This window comes from Ornithodoros turicata, chromosome 1 (assembly GCF_037126465.1).
Source record: "Ornithodoros turicata isolate Travis chromosome 1, ASM3712646v1, whole genome shotgun sequence".
Taxonomy (NCBI): Eukaryota; Metazoa; Arthropoda; class Arachnida; order Ixodida; family Argasidae; genus Ornithodoros; species Ornithodoros turicata.
The window spans coordinates 96,067,347-96,073,346 of NC_088201.1; positions in this window are offsets into that span (position 1 = coordinate 96,067,347).

Consider the following 6,000-nt stretch of genomic DNA (forward strand, 5'->3'; position numbering starts at 1 on the left):
CCACCCTCTTAGGTAATGCCTTACTGACACTTCTGCTGTGACCCAGATAGGTATAGTCAACTAATCTTGTTGAGTGCTATATGGTTGATGAAAAACAAAGAAAAAGTGTTTTTGGAGTACAAGTAAGATGTGCAGGAAGTATGGGTAGACGTGTGGTGCACAAATTATTTAAGCTTTGACTCCTTTTATGCATTATCCCTTGCTAAAACCAGCTTCCAAGCTCCCCTTATTGTTTCAGATGCCTTCAAGAAATACGTCCGAGACCGTGTGGGCGTCTCGCCTGCAGATCTGCTACTTTGGTGTGCACGTATGAACGTATTTGAATCAAATAGGATCCTATTTCTATGTAAGATCCTGTTTCTATGTAGGATCCTGTTTGTAAGCAGGATCCTATATTATATAGGACCAGGTGTCATAATACCATATGAAGTCATGTAGGAATTTCCGATAGGGTATCCAGTGGATGTAAGTTGGACCCTCACGAAAATCCACTGGATATCCAGATATCCATGTTGTGACGTCTTATGCACGTCTGTGTGCCGTTGGTGGTTTGCTGGGTCTGGAAAAACGAGTGTGACTGCACGCACCATGAACTCATTTGACGTATATCATCCGACCTGGTGTTATCATTACCGAACTTCTCACTGAACTTCGAATTGAGGACGGATGCATCTCATTACGGGACTGGAGCCATCCTGAGCGAGCGACGCAAAGACAAACGAAAGGGTCAGCAACTAAGAGTTATTGAAAAATACCACTCACACACGTTCTCCGACACTGAAACAAACTATACGACGACTGAGAAGGAAGCACTTGCTGTACACTCTAAATTCATATACGCTTACTGTGCCGCTTGCGAAGGCAAAACGCCTATTTCACGCGTTTTCTCCCGTCAATTTGTATACAACACGAGGCTGTTTGTGTCATTTCACACCTAATACGCGGCACAAATGAAGGTCTATTGTCCACCAAAATTAATATGCCGCTTATTTGTGTCGCGTAAGCCAAAACGTCTGTTTGTTCCTTCTGTTTGCTTACTACCTGCTCTTACCTGCGTCGCCGACCGTCTCTGTCTCCCATGGCAGTTGATAAGCGATAACCTGTTTATCTACGCTTGCAAGTGGAAAATCAAGTGCACCGTAGTATTGTTGACGGAATTTACGGAATTTTACGTCCAGAAGATCTCTCAGTCAACATCGACGAAAACGAAGAGGCTAGGCGGGTCGGCTGTCATTTAAAAAATGTAGTGCAGTTACATTTGGGCCGGTCGCTTCAGTTGCGTCAAGTACGTCGCTGACACGCTCAAGGTAAGTAAGCGTGTATGTTCATACTTTAGAGGTGTACCGAAACGAAGTGAATGTTCATAGAGGGATGAGCCGTGAGAAAAGGAATACATGTAGAAGCTTAAAGTTAGTGCTTTTTATGAACACTTGTGCATGTAACAGAGACGAAATCTTCATTGTCGAATTTTCTTTGTGTACACTGTGATTATTCCTATAACACTTGTAGTAGAGACACTGATTATGTAGGTGGTGACCCTCAGAGCGTTATGATCTGATGAGAACTATGTGCACATTTTTTACCTTTGTTTATAGAGGTTATCGTGTAGCTCATAGGCAGTATAACCTACATATCCCATAACTCATAGACAGTATAACTTATGTATCGTGTAACTCATAGGCAGTAGAACCTCCAGATATACGTTACCATGTAACTTGTAAATACTATCCCTCTGCCTGACTGGCTTGTAACCCTTATATGCAAGTTATGTAGTGAAGCTTCCTAAACACCACAGCAACCAAACATCCACCATATAAAACCGACATCATAAATTACTCTACATGAGACATCATCATGTTGCCTGTCAGTAGTATAGATATATGTCCTACAGCCAAGAGTTTTCTCTAATCCAAGCGAAGCCTGTTCTAATCCAATTCTAATCCTATTCTAAGCCACAATCCAGTTCTAAGCCAACACAAGCCAATTCCAAAGCCATGTGATTGGTCGCCATTAGACCTCCGCCCACTTCACGTTGATTGGCCCATACTAAGCCTACCCATCGTTAATGATTGACCGTAGCTCCGCTCCTTTCTGCTAATGAGTTGGCTTGGCTCCGCCCACTTAATGTTGACTGGCCCTCGCTAAGCCTACTGATCGTTGATTGGTTGACTGTGTTCCACTCCTTTATGCTAATTACTTGGCTCAGCCCACTTCATGCTGATTGGCTAATGCCAAGCCTACTGATCGTTGATTGGTTGACCGTAGCTCCACCCCTTTATGCTGATTACTAGGCTCTGCCTATTTCATGGAGATTGGTGGATGCTGATCGCTGAGCCGTTATGCTAATTAACTGGCTGCGTTGATTGGTTAATTTTAAGCCTACTGATCACTCTCCCGGCGCTCTGATTGGCCGTCCCTAATCTAAGCTTACCGATTGGCTCATTCTAAGCCCGCTGATTGGCTGACTAACATAGAATTCAGTACCCACTTCATGCTGATTGGTGCATGATGATCGCTGAGCTCCACTGATTGGTCAATTCTAAAGCCTCTGATTAGCATCTACCGATTGGCCCATTCTAAGCCCACTGATTGGCTGACTAAGCCAGCTGAACATAACGTTCACCAGCGACCTGGCCCTCATTCTAGGCCCACTGAACATAGCCTGCACAAGTGGCCGCCAGATGCCAGCAACAAAACCGCAGCGTTATCTCATATGTCCAGACTTACTCGTGCCGCACAACTCTTTACTGGCTCCGCCCACTTCGCGTTGATTGGTCCATTCTAAGCCTACTGACTTCTAAGCCGGTCCACGCTAAGCCTACTGATCACTCTACCAGACTTTCTAAATGCTCTGATTGGTCCCTACCAATTGGTTCTCGCTGGCCCGTTCTAAGCCCACTGACACCAGATGGCGCAACTCTTTACTAGCTCTGCCTACGTCATGCTAATTGGTCCATTCTAATCCTACTGATTGGCCCTTTACACCGAAGCGTACCGATGGCTGGCCCTGATTGGTCCACGCTACTTACCTCGTAGCACAACTCTTTACAGGCTCCCCCACTGCATGTTAATTGGTCCTTCTGATCCAGACTTCTAAGCTGGTTCACGCTAAGCCTACTGATCAGTCTCCCAGACTTTCTAAGCGCTCTGATTGGCCCCTACCGATTTGCCCTCGCTGGCCCGTTCTAAGCCCTCTGACACCAGATGGCGCGACTCTTCACTAGCTCTGCCTACTTCATGCCGATTGGTCCATTCTAAGCTACTGATCCAGACTTCTAAGCCGAACCACGCTAAGCCTACTGATTGGCCCTTCACACAGAAGCCCACCGATGGCTGGCCCTGATTGGTCCGCGCTAAGCCCACTGAACAGTGATTGGCTACCCTGTCGCTCGTAAATCAGTCTGGCACAATGCAGCGGCTACAGACAAGACACACGACAATTGTTGATTTCAACCTTTATTTCGTACAACAGCCTCCTGGTCCAGCAGCATCGTTGGGACTGGGTTGGTTCAGCTGCATCACAGAGATCATTAGTCCATAATTCTATCTGGTCATCTCTTGCACTCATTGGTCACTCAGCTCCCTGGGTAGACACCAACTGCTATTGGTTCATCTAACTGCAAGTGGTCTGCTCATTGGCCCATCTGACTACAAGCCTCTCATTGGTCACTTATGTCTAGAGCTCGCTAACTGGCTCCAACTGCAATTGGTCACTTTCACTCATCGCTAGACCCAACTGCTATTGGTCACTCCCTCTAATCTCTAGATGAGATAATATAAGTTTAACTGTGGTATATTAGAACTTTTACAACTTTTACCATAAGATAGGTTTAGCCTGGAGCTGGTAGGCTCCAACTGCTATCGGCCCATGCCTCCATCTGGCTGCTCACAGGCTCACAATGAAACTTCTTCACATGCTCTGACGGTGCTGAAGAAGGTTCCCTACACATACAATAGCCGGTTGTATACCCTCTTTGCAAAGAAGGCTGAGTCTGGACAGCTGCGACGCGAGTCTGAAAAAAAAAGTTCCATTGCATTCGTGACTCATTTCTATCCAACTGGTTCATACTTCTAGAGAGCCAGCGTTAGAAGGCCGAACAGCTTATATGCTGCCGCCTCCTGCTGTTCACATAGCCACAGTTGGAAATGGGCAATAAAAAAACGCTTTCAGGGTACGATGTACACCATCTCAAAACACGCTCTCCCATCTTGTTCCCATCTTGAAACTAGGCAAGCTCCCAAATGCCCTGTCCATACGTCCCAAGGCAAAAGCCCTCAGCATCCTGTTCCTTTAGGAGTCCCCCAAGGAAGTATCCAGAGTCCGACACTCTTTGACGTCGTGATGGCCGGCCTACAATCAGTAATTCCTCGCAAAGTGTCATTTTCCGTGTATACCGACGACGTCGCCCTTTGGACAGTAGAAAAATCACGCCCAGCCATACAGCGTACACACATGTACACACGTACCTCACGCGCCTTGGGGTGGACCTTCCCCCGAAAAGTGCGTCGAGCTCCCTTTCACGCGCAAAGCTATGACCAATTTCCCTCTTTAGGTTGGTGCCAAGAAGCTTCAGCCGGTCCGCTTCCATCGCTTCCTTGGCGTGGTAATCGACTCGGACTTGCACTGGGGTCGACACATTAAACACCTTGAAACTAAAGTGCAGCGATGGATCCCCGCAATTCAACATCATTCTGGCTCGTGATGGGGCTGTGATCAGCGTTCCCTGCTCGCAGTTCACGCGGCGTTGGTGAGGGCGACTGTGATTTACAGCCTTGCTATCCTGTACAGGATATCAACAATTAACAGCGTTAAATACCCTTCGGTCCCTGTTTGCTCGAAGCCTTCGCCGCTGCCTCGGAGTTCCGAGAATGGCTGAAACACGGCAAGTCCTAGCTGAAGCTGGTGAACAGCGAGGTGCTCTAGAGGATCTGGAGCACATTCTTCTCCATTGCCCTCACTACCATCCTTCCCGGACCTCACTCTCCGAGTGTCTTTGTCAGCAGGACTCTCGCCCCTTCTCCCTCTCGAAATTGCTTGGTCCCTGGCCCAATCCAGCCCAGCAACGATCAGCGCTCAAAGCCGTTTTGACATTTCTGGACACCATCGGACTCCGATCGTTATTGTGCGGGGGCTCTGTATTTTATACCCCACTTCCCCACCACAATGGTGTAGAGTATCGCCTCTGGCGATGAACCTCCCCACTCTGCTTCTGAAAATAAAGTCGTTGTTGTTCAAAACACGCTCTACACAAATAAAGTTGGCTTCACCCGGTTGCATAAGTGCGGTAGGCGAAGCCCACCCCTGGGAACAAGTTTGGATCGTTTTTTGTGTGTGCTTTGCAGTTCATCATAAAAATTGATTCCAATTAAGCAGAATGACAAAGGGTGCTATGGAGTGGGTTCATTCTTAAGAACAAATTTTGTCACAGACCCACAACAAAAAACATATACATATTAAACAGAGTGCAAAAAACTCATCGTGATGCTAAGCAGAGAAGTCAGCACGCGTTCGAAATAAAAAAGCTGAGCAGGAAGAAGCACATGATCAAGAAAATATCGATAGTTGATGCTGTGCAGAGAAGCTTGTTTGAGAGAAAAACAATTTGAATGATCAATAAACCCTATAGAGCTTGGGCCCGTTTTTATTTTAGACAGCGTGCGTTGCACCTCAACACACGAAATTAACTAAATCATGCAGAATGACAAAAGCATAGTGGCGCTATATGGTGAAGCTCAAGACGCACTGACACTTATTAAACAATGCTATGCACGCAGGTACTCAATCTTAAAAAAAGAAGACTCAACCCAAGCTGAGTATGAAGAAACGCAATTTCACATTACCTTCACAGCTTCCCCAGTGTGCAATCATAGCAAGCGCATACAACCCACCTCGCACGCGGTCCTTCGAAACAGAGCACAACGTCGCATTATGAACAAGTTGATCTCGGAAATAATGTGCTCACCTTAAGAGCATCGCAGGCGGGCACACTGATTCACAAA